Source organism: Stenella coeruleoalba (assembly GCF_951394435.1).
Source record: "Stenella coeruleoalba genome assembly, chromosome: 16".
Classification (NCBI taxonomy): Eukaryota; Metazoa; Chordata; class Mammalia; order Artiodactyla; family Delphinidae; genus Stenella; species Stenella coeruleoalba.
The window spans coordinates 11,951,188-11,965,517 of record NC_137162.1 but is presented as its reverse complement, the minus strand read 5'-3'; the positions used below and the strand labels follow the sequence as shown (position 1 = coordinate 11,965,517).

The 14,330-nt window shown below is 47.9% G+C and overlaps 1 protein-coding gene across 1 annotated transcript in view; it reads left to right on the top strand.

Moving 5' to 3' along the window:
• GRK5 (G protein-coupled receptor kinase 5) overlaps window positions 1–14,330 on the top strand; it is a 225,498-nt gene that overhangs the window by 27,773 nt on the left and 183,395 nt on the right. The window lies entirely within an intron of this gene.

Sequence of the window (14,330 nt, the reverse complement as noted above, 5' to 3'; positions counted from 1 at the left end):
TGGGGAGCCGGGGAAGGCAGGTGGAAGGGGAGAGACCCTCCCATCAGCTTCTCCCACTCCCCATGGGAACATTCCACGACAAAGGAAATGGAAGCAAGTGAGCTGGGAAATACCCAAGCTGAAGCTCCAAGGATGCTGTTTACAAGTTCTTACAGGAAAGACTATTACGGGCGAGCTCTTAATGGGTTGTCTGTCTGTCAAGGGAAGGGAGGCTGGGGTGGGGGAGGGCTGGAGTTAAGATGGAAATGGCTCAAGCACTGAATCTTGCATTTCCTGTCTTTCCATTTGCAATCTGCCTGGGGATTAAAAGGCCAGGAGGGGAGCCGGCTGAGCTGGGGAGGAAGGGGGATCTGTGTGTGTGTGTGTGTGTGTTCCTTTTTCATGTCCTGAGTATTTTCTGGGTGCAGAGAGGGCTTTCTGGCCTGCAGAGGAGAGGATGCCCCTTATAGTGGATGGAAGCTGCCCAGATGACAGGCTGGAAGATCAGATGTTATTGCTTTCCTGGCTGGAGGGTGAACTGGAAGGAGAGGTGCCTAGCCCTGAAGATCACAGTGAAAATTTGGACTAGCTCACCCTGGGGAGGTGGCACGATTTCCTCTGAAGTTTTAAAATAAAGGGCAGAGATTCGATTCCACCTGGAATGATGGGTGTGGCCGTGCCTGGCGGCTGGGATGGACACAATGATCTTCCCAACCCTCTTTGTTCTGGGACTAGACACCCCACTCCTCACCGCCTGAGAAAATTCGGGGACTACAAAGGTTTAGTCGCAGCACATTAGAGTTACTGCTAGAAAATAAAGATCCTTAAAGCTGGATCCTTTGGCTTCTTGGGCAGCAAACAGAGAAACACCTCCCTTCTGTTAGACACTCAAGCTCCAGTGTCATAGAGCAGAGTGAAGAGAATCTTCTTCTTTATTTAAAAGTGGACTGCATGGCGGTTGACTATTCCAGGGCCCGACATTAAATAACCGAATGCAGTTTGCTGTCTGGAAGTGGTTCGCCACGTTCTCCTGGGCCCCGTCGAGAAGTGGTGACCCCTGCAAAGAAGGGTGATAATGTGGCCAGTGTTAGGATTCATAGTGTCCCCTTTCCCCTTAAAAGGGTCCCTGTTTGGACAATAAGTTACATCGTCACTTTACCGTGAAAGAGCAGAAGACACTCAGTAGAAAACTTTGTTTGGGGAGGCAATGTTGAAACCAAGCCATTTGAAAAACATGATTTTCCGCTTAAAAATATATATAGGGCTTCCCTGGTGGCGCAGTGGTTAAGAATCTGCCTGCCAGTGCAGGGGACACGGGTTCGAGCCCTGGTCCGGGAAGATCCCACATGCTGTGGAGGAACTCAGCCCATGCGCCACAACTACTGAGCCTGCACTCTAGAGCCTGCGAGCCACAACTACTGAGCCCGTGTGCCTAGAGCCCATGCTCCGTAACAAGAGAAGCCACCCAATGAGAAGCCCACGAACCGCAACGAAGAGTAGCCCTGCTCGCCGCAACTAGAGAGAGCCCGTGCGCAACAACGAAGACCCAACGCAGCCCCCTCCCCCCAAAAAATATATATTTATTTCTTTTTTGTAAAATCTAAATGATGTCTGCAACCTTCAGAGCCTGACTTCTTGCTCGAAAGAGAGGAAGGAAGTTTTGTTATTGAGAAAGCTCATTGACTAAAACGAAACAGAAAAACAAACAAATAAAAAACAAAAAACCGCAAGGAGAATGAAGTAAAGGAACTTGGAGCTTCCTCATCAGAGGCCTGAACCATGCAGGGTCTGCGGGGGCTGAAAGGGGGCTTGTAGCAGCCTTCTGTCCACGTGGGCAGACGCCTCAGAAGCAGGGCCTTCTGTCCATGTGGGCAGACCCCTCAGAAGCAGGGTTTTGAAAGGAAAGAGGATGCAGAGAGGTTCATGACTTGATGCTGGCCAGCTGGAACATCCAGGATGCAGATGCCCAGGCCACAGGGCCCTGAGGTCAGAGGGAGCAGGCTGGTGCCAGACTCTCAGCCCTTTGCTGGGGCCACTGGTCCATCTGTGACCACGGTTGATTGCAAGAGTGTGGGTTAGGGGTTGAAAAACATCTGGGCTCTAGACACTTCTGTTAAAAGATAAACTGAGGGATATTAAAAATTTTAAGGGTTCATTGGAGCAAAAATCAGTTCCCATCGGGCAGTGCCAAACCAGAAGCAGTTAGGAGTATTCCACTGACTGGGGGCTGGGGGGACTTATATAGAGAAACTGCGAAAGCAAAGAAAGGAAATGATTCAGTTGACTGAAGTGTAAAGCCCAGTTGGCTCTTTGTGATTGGTTGTCCTTAGCCTTTTAATTTCATAACCTCGAAGCACTTACAGGCTTAGATGTTGGTTGGCTTATGTAGGCTGCCTCAGCCTAACCACCTCCTTCTTAATTAATGCAACACCAAAAAAAGCAAAAAGGACTTCCCTGGCGGTCCAGTGGTTAGGACTCTGCACTTCGACTGCAGGGGGCACAGGTTCGATCCCTGGTCAGGGAAATAAGATCCCGCATGACGCGCAGCGTGGCCAAAAAAATAAAAAAAATTAATGCAGCACTTCCTAGGCGGGGTGACCTATACCGAATCATTCTCTTGGTTTCCTCACCTATAAACTAGGGATGGTACCACCACCTATTCCCAGGGCTTCTGTGAGAACAAATGGAGGAGGGCAAAGCTGGGCTGGGCCATGCCAACCTGAGGGGTTGGCCTGTGGTCCGTTTGTGGTCACAAGGAGGGCTCTTTCCTGTGGGCAAAAGGGAGTAGTAACCCTCGAGCAACTTCGCTTTAGGGCCATGTGACAGGTGGCCTACAGTGCACTCTCTTCCCAGCCCTGTCAGCGGCTGACGGGTCCAATGAGGCTTCGCCAAAATGTAGCTTTTCCTGACACGGGTCTTTCTTCAAATTCCGTCCTACACTGCTGACCACAAACTTCTCTGCGAGCGTCTTTTGCCAGAATGAAGCTGGCGTAACTGTAGAAAGAGGCAGTGTTATATATACATGATTGTGAAAAATGCTGTAGTGACTGGCACTTAGGAAATATTCATTCATTCATTTAATTTATCCACCAACAAACAGGCACTGAGCCCTGCTCTGGTCCCAGGCACTGGGGCGACTGGGGTAGCCTGGCAGACATGGTCTCTGCCTTGATCTGGAACTTGCCTCCTTGAGGGAAAAGCTTGCAAAGAACACAAGTAACTTACCCTCTGTTAAAGAAAAAAATAAAGACTAAGAGACCAAAGATTGAGCACTAAGTGGGAAAGTTTTACTGCTTAGTGGGGAATCCGACAGCGTGCAGTCTTGGATGTGGGGGACGAGGTCTAGGCAGGGGAAGGGTTGCTGTCAGGCTTTCATAGCTAAACGCCCACAGGCTGTAACTCATTGACACTAGGAAGATAGCCTCGTGAGCCTTGGTGCCCAGGCAATACCTGGGCTTGTTGGTTAGGTGGGCACCTGGCTGATTGGAGGTGGTCTCCTGCATGACAGGGGCTGCCCATGGCCTCATGGTACTCTGCCGGTTGTGTCTTGTGCCGTGTGCAAGATTTGCCGAGTCTGGACTGTGGCACCCAGTGGGGTCTGTGTTGTAGCAGTAGGCTGGGTAGCCAGGTCAGGTTTGTCCCATCTAATGGGTTATATACCCATTAAAGGTGAAAATTCTTAAGATAATGCAGAAACATGGAAAATAATCTGTGAACTCTTAACTGCAAGGAGTAGAACATGGAAAGATCACAACTGCAGTACTCAGAAATCCTTGGGTAGCAAGTGACAGAAATGCAAATCTAACTAGCTTAAACAAAAATGAGAATTTGTGGCCTCATGTGTCTGGGAATCTAGGGTATTGTTGGATTTCTGGGTCCAGGATTCAAACAATGTCCCTGGGGTTCTTTCTGTCCCTCGCAGCTCTGCTGGTCTCTCCTCCACTTAATTCTTGGCTGCTCAGGGGGTCCCATAGCAGCCCTCTTAGCAACCCCAGTGCAAAGAGAGCATCTTTTCGGAAAAGCAGCCGGAAAGTCCTGGAAGATACACTTTATGGTAGCACGGTATCTGTTGCCTGCTTGATGCCTGGAGTGGAGGGGAGGAATGATGGCAGGGGGTTAGGTTGAATGGCTGTCAGAGGAGGGGAGGAAGGAGGGCCACAAAGTGAAAACCACGACTGTCCACCCCAACTGTGTAAGAATAGGCACCTCCTGGTAGTGCCAGAGACTCCTCAGTAACTTGTAGTCCTGGGTGGTAGGAGCTTGGGTTTTAAAGTTGTTTCCAGTCACAAAAATCACAGTGTTTAAAGAGAACAGTCTGACTCAGAATTGTCCTTCCTGTTACATTATGATTGGGGCCAAAATAGACATTTGCGTTTAAGCCTTGATCCTGTATACCAGGGTTTAGCAAACCTTTTCTGAAAAGGGCAGATAGTAAATATTTTAGGCTTGTGGCCTGGGTGGCCTCTGTGGTACTACTGAACTTGACCATGATAGCTTGAAAGCAGCCATAGCCTATGCCTAAACAAGTGGACGTGGGCCAGATTTGGCCCACAGGCATTATCTTGCTGACTCCTCATATAGATGTCTGAAAATCTTGTATTCAAATAGGCCATAAAACATTGCTCTGAAGTAAACTGTATGTTTGCAAACCACATATCTGATAAGGGATTAATATCCCCCCCAAATAAGGGACTCCTAGAACTCAGTAGCAAAAAACCAAATAACCCAATTAAAAAAAAGGCAAAGGACTTGAATAGACATTTCTCCAAAGAAGACATACAAATGGCTGACAAGTATATGAAATGATACTCAACATCTCTAATCATCAGGGGAGTGCAAATCAGAGCCACAGTGAGATAATACTTCACACCCGTTAGGATGGTCATTATCAAAAAACAAAAAATAATAAGTGTTGGCGAGGATGTGGAGAAACTGGAACCCCTGTGCCCTGTTGATGGGAATGTAAAACGGTGCAGCTGCTGTGGGAAACAGTATGGAGGGTCCTCAAAATATTAAAAATAGAACTACCATATGATAGCAATTCCACTTCTGGGTATTTATCAAAAAGAATTGAAATCAGGATCTCAAAGAGATGATTGCACACCCATGTTCATTGCAGCATTATTCACTATAGCAAAGAGATGGAAGCAACCTAAATGTCCTTTGACAGATGAATGGATTAAGAAAATGTGGTGCGCGCGCCCGCACACACACACACACACACACACACACACACAACAGTATATTATTCAGCCTTAAAAAAGAAGGAAATCCTGCCACATGCGACAGACAACGTGGATGAATCTTGAGAACGTTATGCTAAGTGAAATGAGCTCTTCACAGAAGGACAAACACTGTATGATTCCACTTATATGAGGAAACTGAAATAGTCAAACTGATAGAAGCAGAAAGTAGAGTGGTCACCATGAGCTGGAGGGGAGGAGGGCAATGCGGAGTTGCTGTTTAATAGGTATAGAGTTTCAGTTATGCAAGAATAATTCTAGAGATCTGCTGTACACATTGTGCCTATAGTTAACAATAAACAATACTGTATCGTGCACTTAAAAGTGTAAGAGGGTAGGGGCTTCCCTAGTGGTCCAGGGGCTAAGACTCTGCGCTCCCAATGCAGAGGGCCCGGGTTCAATCCCTGGTCAGGGAACTAGATTCCACATGCGGCAACTAAGAGTTCACATGCCGCAACTAAATATCCCGCACGTGGCAACGAAGATCCTGTGTGCCGCAGCTAAGACCTGGCGCAGCCAAAAAAAAAAAAAAATAGTGCCACAATGAAGGTTGGGGTGAATGTGTCTTTAAAACAAGAGTAAGAGGGTAAACATCATAAAAAAAAAAAAAAACTATATCGGGGCTTCCCTGGTGGCGCAGTGGTTGAGAGTCCGCCTGCCGATGCAGGGGACACGGGTTCGTGCCCCGGTCCGGGAAGATCCCACATAACGTGGAGCGGCTGGGCCCGTGAGCCATGGCCGCTGAGCCTGAGTGTCCGGAGCCTGTGCTCCACAACGGGAGAGGCCACAACAGTGAGAGGCTTGCGTACCGCAAAAACAACAACAAAAACAACAACAAAAACTATATACCTAAAGTAGATTGTATAACAGTTTATTTTCTGTTCCTAGTGTGGTGGGAGAACATTTGGAAAACATAAAATTGATCCCACCACAAAAGCAAGGAATTAGAATTGCCCTGTTCAAAGGGGCAAGTGATGATCCATCACGGATCAGTCAGCTGAAGAAATCAGTCATGGCCACATCGGAAGAGACGATGTCTGAAGGCTGCAAGATGGCTGGCTGGGTTCAAATGCTGGCTAGGATAGCTCTTCTTGCCAGTTTTAGCAATTCATACGGTTGTGTCATGGATTTGAGACTAGCATGGCATGCCTAGTTGAGGTTTAAAGCTCCCTCCTGGACCCTCCAAGCCAGGTGTTGCTCAGGATTAAAAACATTCATTGTTTGGTCAACTGAAGGCCCTCACAGCTCCGATGAGAACGTCACCTGCGAAGGACTGGGCTCCTCCCAGCTTTGCATTTTAGCACCATCAGAGTCTGCTTCAGCAGCTGCTGTTTTAATGGGCACAGAGGGAGTGGCTGAGGGCCTCATGGGGGTCTGTTCCAGATGAGAAAAGTCTGGGGTCCTGGGGTCAGAGTGGGATCTTGGACCTTCTTACGTTCTGCAGATGTGATTGCATGGCACGCAGAGGCAACCTGGAGTGCAGAGTCCATGTGACCGTCTTGGGGTATCCACTCCACGCCTCCTACCGGGGCCAGGGAAAGGCAGAAACTCTGAGAACATTCCACTTGAATAAGATGCGTTTAATAAGAACAACGGGAAATGGTAAACCTGGCTTGGGGAAAGGGAATGTGCTCTTTCATGTAAAACAAACCAAAAATGTGACTGTGGGAAGCATCCAAAAAATAAGATGACCTAGAGGCTGGATTTAAAAATTGGCACTCGTTTCCCCAGTCGATGACTCTCCCTTTAGCTGTGCTCATGCCAGCGGAGCAAACCAAAATAACTTCATAAATTAAAGTTTATGCAGGGAAGAAAGCTAGGCCTGGACTGTCACACACCAGATGAAAACCTTGACAGCTTTGTTTACAACCGACATCCTTGGTTTGAAGGTTAATGGTGTCTAGAGAAGGTTAGGTTGTACACATGTGCAATTAAAAAAAATCACTATTGATAGAGAGAGACATAGCTGTGTTTACTTACTATAGTTTATGCCACCTTTGTTGGCTTGTTTGTTTTCCCTTCTGGAAAGAATGTCTTTGTCCTTCAGTAATTAATTATAACCAGGCTTTGTTTAGATCCAAGTACATGGAAACTGCTCAGAGAGCTCAAAGTATGTCAGTAGTAGTGCCTTGTAACTAGGACCTCAATTTTTTTTTCCTTTCATTATGCAAGAAATAGAAGGATGCATTTGGGATGTAAAAGGTTCAAATTACAGAGCAGCATACATTCACAGGAGAGCTCAAAACTCCCCTCACCGCCACCAACCCGCCGCCCTCACTGCCCATGAGGTTTCCTGTTCTTTCTAGAACTGTTTCTTTATGTTCACTGTTTATATGTCCACCAATAAGTGTGTATTTATGTATACATAATATACACGATTACTTTTATTTTTAATACACGTATGGGGTCATGATGTATATATATTGACGGACAACTTGCTTTTTTCACTTCACGTGTCCAGATCTGCTGCTGGTCCGTCCATGTGTGCATGACTTTTAATGCTGCAACACATCTCATAATATGCATGCGTAACTTAGTGAACCATTTATATATCCTTCCTTTTGCCGTTAAATGAAGTAATGAAGGCATGATATCACGACTGCCTTCTGGAGCTAGACTGCCTGGCTTTGAAATGGGACTTCACTTGAGGGGTCGGGGTCAGGGGTGTACGACCCAGGGCGGGGTTGGCAAACTGCAGCCCTCTGGCCAAATCTACCCTCCTCATGTTTTTGTATGGCCCATGAGGCAAGAATGATTTTCTTATTTTCAAATGGTTGAAAAAGAAAATCAAAAGATAAATGTTTCCTGATACATGAAAATTATATGAGATTCAAACTTCAGTGTCCATAAATAAAGTTCTGTTGGAATACAGCCGTGCACATGTGTTTACTGTTGGAATACAGCCGTGCTCACGTGTTTACTGTTGTCTGGGGCTGCTTTCATGATGCGGCAGCAGAGTTGAATAGTTGTGACAGCAACCATCTGGTCCACCTAAAATATTTACCATCTGGCCTCTTACTGAAAACATTTGTTGACCCCTGACCTAGGGCAAATTACTAAGCTCTCCGTGTCTCCACTTTCTATACCGTAAAATAAAGATAATAAAACCTACTTTGTTCAAATATAGTTAAAAAAAAACACAAAAAAACAAGACCTACTTTGTAGGGTGAAGTTACTTATCTATATCAAATAAATATCACATGTAGATTATACCAGATTATAATGTGTCAAATGTATGTGTATAAATTACATGTGAAACATTTAGAACTCTTTAAATGCTTCATAAAGGTTGGCTACTATTATACCATCGTTATTATCATTATCATAACTCTGTGCACGTGTGCAGGGACATTGCAGACACCAGAAGTGGACTTGATGGTGGAGGGATGTTGGTGAGTGCTACCGAATTGCTTTCCAGAATAGCTTTACCAATTTTTGCTCCCAGGAGTCCCTGCCGTCCCACATTTCTGACCAGCTGGATAGGGACTCACGGAGTAGATTAAAAAAAACCGAGTCTGCGAAGAGTTGGGTCCTTTTGGGCTCCAAACACACTCTTGAGAGGCAGAATTTCCCCTCTGAGTGCTGTGCCCAGATCTCTGGGTCGACCGTGCCTGGAAAGGTGTCCCCTCCAATCAGCATGAACTCACAGTTGTTGAGTGAGGGCCTCCTCTGTGCTGAGCCCTGGGCCTGTACATTCTCATTTTAAGTTTTCACAGCCACCTCTATTTTCCAGATGAAAACTGAGGGGCTCAGAGAAATTAACTTGCACAAGGTTCACAAAACTTTTGATGCCACTCCCTTACTTCCAGGAAGGGATAAGGAGGTGTCAGACTCTCCATCCGCTCCCCTCACTTTCCCAAATCCGCATCTTGATAACTGGGTATGAGCTACGTGGAAAATTGGCAGTGAGCTTCAAAGGGAGTGGCTTAGTCACGGCCGAGTTTATCTCCTCCCGTTCTAAGTAAAGAGAATTTGTCATAGCGTACGTTACTATATTTTTCATGCCCCAGTGTCACACTTTGTGCTGCTCGGTCGTGCTGGGAATGGTGCAGTTCTAATAGATAACCCCCCGTTGGGTAAAATGGCTATTTTTAGGCGTCTCCCGGCGCTCCTGTGAGGGGCCTTTGCAATAGCATTTCTCATGTTCCATCAGCGGTCTGCAAAAACATGAAGCAAATTTACCCAGATATTGTTGACCTTGTACATGAGGGGAAGAATGTTTCTGGTTTTGTGTGTGTTTTCCCTGACGAACATTTGCATTCTTTCCTTCTTCACTTCTTATTTTTTCTCATACTGACATTAAGAAACAACAGAAGGCCACTTACCCCACAATTTAAAACTTGGGATCTTAACCTGTACAGACAGTTGTTCTCTATGAGGAATGTGAAACATTTGACAGAATTTCCTGAAGGAATGAAGAGCCACAATCCCTTGATTAAAACCACGTTACGACAGAAATCAGGCCATATCCGAAAGCCCCTGGCAGAGGGCTGCTTATTTAATCAGATGAAAAAGGTAGCGCAAGTTGGATGTTCATGGCATCACCAGGGCCTTTCTGTGACGCTTAAACTTTTTAAAGAACGTACTGAGAACTTCCTCTTAAAGCTGTCTCTGCTCTGAGTTATTTTCGCAAAGGCTGGCCTTCCTTCCTGCATCCCAGTGACTGATAGTCATGGTAATAGATGAAAAGCCCAAACTTCCATTCTGACAGGCTGTGAACTTTTATCTGAAGTTGTAATTGTCAGGCTCCCCGTGTTATTTTCTTGCTGTCTTATACAGCGATGATGAAAGGGGCCTGGGGAAAAGTAAAAGAAAAAGCCTTCCAGAAGGTATGTGCCTAAAACAGTGTTTGTCAGCCTTATCAGTATTGACATTTGGGGCTAGATAATCCTTTATTGTGGGGTTGTCCTGTGCACTGGAGGGTGTTTTGTTTGTTTTTTTAAAAAAAATATTTATTTATTTATTTTTGGCTGTGTTGGGTTTTCATTTCTGTGCGAGGGCTTTCTCTAGTTGTGGCAGGCGGGGGCCGCTCTTCATCGCGGTGCGCGGGCCTCTCACTGTCGCGGAGCACAAGCTCCAGACGTGCAGGCTCAGTAGTTGTGGCTCACGGGCCCAATTGCTCCGCGGCATGTGGGATCCTCCCAGACCAGGGCTTGAACCCGTGTCCCCTGCATCAGCAGGCAGATTCTCAGCCACTGTGCCACCAGGGAAGTCCTGGAGGGTGTTTAACAGCATCCCTAGATGCTAATAACACTCCTGTAGTTACGACAGCCAAAAATGACTCCACACACTGCCAGGTGTCCCGGTGTTGAGAGCCACTGGCCTTGATCTTGGTGGTCTTGAACTTGCATCCTGCTCCTTTGCCCTGTGCATCTCCCACTTGCAGCTCTCCCATGAGCAGGAACCTGTTTTCTTCATCCTACCCTTACTGCCTTGAGATAGTGCTACATCTGGACAGGTGTGCCAAGCTCGCCCAGGCCCGGGAACCTGGAATAAGGCATTTCGCTTGAAGTGCTGCAGCCAGCACTCTCCCTGGCAGGTCCCTGTCGCTGCTTGTGCTGCAAGGTGTGCTGATGGGCAGGTGTGTCAGTAGTAAGACCGTCTTGGAGACAGGTGTGTGGAAGGGAAACTATCTGGTCGGTGTGGGGTGGAGCCTGGCAGCCCCAGCTTCTGGTCCTGATGGCGGGGGCAACTGATGGATCACCACGCTCTGCTCCCTGGCAGCCCAGGCCTGTGATAGACAGAGAGCTGCCCTGCTGTTTCCCCTTTTGGAATCTGAGAGATGGTGAAACTCCTGGGAGAGGCTTGGCTGGATCCCAGTGAGCGGGAACACAGCCCTTTCCCAGGGCCGAGGGGCGGGAGGTTCTATGAGTGCCTCTCTCCGGGACATATGGTTCCACCGGCCCCCAGAGCACCCAGATACCTGGGTGCAGTGGCTACACTGGGGCACTGGGGGAAGAGCGCTGGTCCAGGAGTCACGTGGCCTGAGTTTGGTTTCCATTCTACTCCGAGTAGCAGTGTGACCTTAGGCAAATAGAGTCCTCCCTCTGTCCTCATGTTTCCCATAAAGCCACCTTCCTGTGTTCCTGTAGAACATTCTTCACTTCTGTTTTCTCCTGACTTACAGGCAAAGGTGGGATTGTTGACAGGTGGAATTGTGGCCTCATTGAATTTGCTTTTAGTTGTGAGTTCCTGACTAGTGGGGTTCAGTGAGGGGCTTGGGGGGGCTCGTTCATTGTTTTTTGCCTCATGTTTATGGGGTCTTGGAGGAGAGCCCAATAAATAGCGTTTCTCTTTCCTGAAGAAATTGAGAGATGAGACCCTGGTTGCGGCTTTGAACTTTGGAACTTGTCCAGATTTATTTATCAAGTAAGTCATCTTCTTCCCCTGGAGCCAGTAAATCAAGTGTCCCAAAGGCCAGGAGTTTTTAGGGAAAGTGCTGGACATTGGAGGGCAAGGGTCATGGTCAGTGTGGACTGTGAAGGCCCTGTCCTATGCCCGGTAGGGGATGCTGGCCTGGCTTTCCTTGACCATCTCATTGCTCCAGGCTGGTTTCAGACCCTGGCTTGTCCTGACCTGCTGGTGAGGGAGTACTGCTGTCATGTCCTTCTGAGCCTGGAGACAGCTCAGTGGTGACAGCCCAGGGACGACGCAGTGGTGTCCACACCACCCAGTGCCCCTCTGAGCTCAGTGGTAGAGCTCAGTAGTGGAGTAGATTACATTGGCCCTTGGTGGGATTCCCAAATTCCAAGGAAGAGCGTGGGGGATTGGGCCAACCATGAACTATCTCAGGTTCTGGGGTGCATCAGAAAACCTGCCACACCAGGTCGCTGATGTCTGCTCCTCTCGGCGTCATGGTCTCCACAGCCCCCTGGACCCTGCCTTTGGAGGCCTGTGGAGGAGCGGGACAAGCCTGCACTCTGTGTTCCCCCTTTAACTGGAAGCTTGGAGTCCTCGAGGCAGCTGCTCTGTTTTATGTGTCCCATTGACTGAGTCCAAGCTCTGCGTGAGCCTGGTCCCCGAAGTGTGATGTGTGGCCTCTCCAAGGCTGGACCAGCATCCCGGCTCTGTCCCTGGCGCACACCCAGCTTGCTTGGAGGTCATATAGCTCACCATAAAAATGGTGTGAGTGGCCAGCTCTTTCTTCACTGTGGCTCTGGGCAGCCCAACCCAGCTTTAGGGTGGATGCGAGGCCTGAGAGTGAACTTCTTTGTGGATAATGACACAATTCCAGAAAAATGCAGCATCTCCCGGATCCAGCTTCTGGAGCTTGGCCTGGGGAGGGGGGCCTGGAGGAGTTTTCGTGTTTGGGCTCTTGGCGGTTCTTTGCCCCAGGGGGGATGTGTGTGTGTGCATGTGTGCATGCTTTTTCACAGGACACATTATTTTCAGATGCTTGTGTGGACAGTTTTTGGGAGTCCCCTGGGGAAAAGGAAAAAGTACAGAATGCTGTGACACCTGATGGAAAATATTATGCCTTAGTCAATGGAGCTGATGTGTCTCCTCTGACTCTTGCCTTTAGACTAAACCAAACCTCAGCCAGAAAGGATGAGGCACACATGGAGCCTTCTGGGCTGGTGACTGTCCCTCTGCAGTGGCACTAAAGCGCCTTGGAAAAATGCTTTCAGAACCATACAGTGCTTGAGTTTGGGGGAGGTGCCGAACGGTCATCTTGGCCAAATAACTCTTTTTAAAGGAAGAGGAAACTGAAGGCCAGGGAAGACCTACGACCCACCCAGGGTTGCACAACTAGAGCTTGAATCCTGTCTCTTGAAACCCAAAAGAAGGTTTTGTCTATCCTGTGCTACTTGAGTCTTCAGACATACATTGTGACAAGTTTTAGACAGGATTTTAATTTCCACTCTGGTCTCATTTGTTCAGTCACTCTGAGCATCACACGTGCTCCAGGGACTGTGGACATAGAGGTGAGCAAGGCGGACCTGGTCCTTGTGCTCGGGGGGTTCCCAGTCTAATGGGGAAAACGGCTGTGAACAAGACACCACGTGTGAGATGCGAGCAGAAGCAGAGTCCCAGCTCCAGGAATCACCCGTCACCCCCCAGACCCCACCTTCCATCCTCCAGGCCCTCTCTGCTCTTTGCAGAAAGGCTCTCAGTATCAGAGAATTTAGGGAACTTACTTATGGTCGGCATGGCCGGGTCGAGGCCTGTGGGTCTGGGGAGGTGACACCGGGCCGCAGCACACCCCTCTCCTCCCCACTCCCACCCCGACCCATCCCCTAGCCTTCTGAGCCACTTTCCTTGGACTCTGGCCTAGTGGCTGTGTCTCTGGTTATGAGTGTTTGGCCTTTGAGCATATTCCTTTTCTTTCCTTTTTTAAAAAGATTGAGATATAATTCACATATCACAAAATTCACCATTTAAAGTGTACATTTCAGTGAATCTCAGTGTATTCGCAATGTTGTGCAACCGTCAACACTATCTCATTCCAAAACAGTTTCATCCCAAAAGAAGCCCTACACCTGTGAGTAGTCACTCGCCATTTGCCCCTGTTACAGCTCCTGGCAGTCTGTGTCCTCTCTTGCTGGACATTTCACATAAATCGATCATACAATATGTGGCCTTTTGTGTTGGGCTTCTTTCACTTAGTCTGACATTTTCAGGGTTCATCCATGTGGTAGCAGGTGTCAGGACCGCATTCCTTTCGGTGGCCGAGTAATATTCCGTTGGGTGGATGTATCACATTTTGTTTATGTATCTGTTGATGCCCCTTTCATTTTAACTCTAATCACAGCCTCCGATGTCTGCTTGTGTTCTCTGGTGAGTGTTTGGAAGTTGTTTCTAATTTGTCTAATGGAAACTTTGGTCAACATTCTCCCCTTGGTAGGCTGGCTGTACTGGCCTAAGGAGAAGCTAAAGCAGTGATTCTGAATTGGGAAGGGGAATGTCCTCTCCCCCAGCTCCCCAAATCTGACATGACTCCCCCGGGGGCGACAGGTGGGAGTACGTCATATCTCGAGAGTGTTGGGGCAGAGTGGCTGAGTCCGTGGATGAGGGGATGCTGTAGATGGGCTGGGCTGCCTGACCGACTGGCCTGCATGTCTTTATTTACATCTATTTACATTTATTTGCATGTCTTTATTTACATCT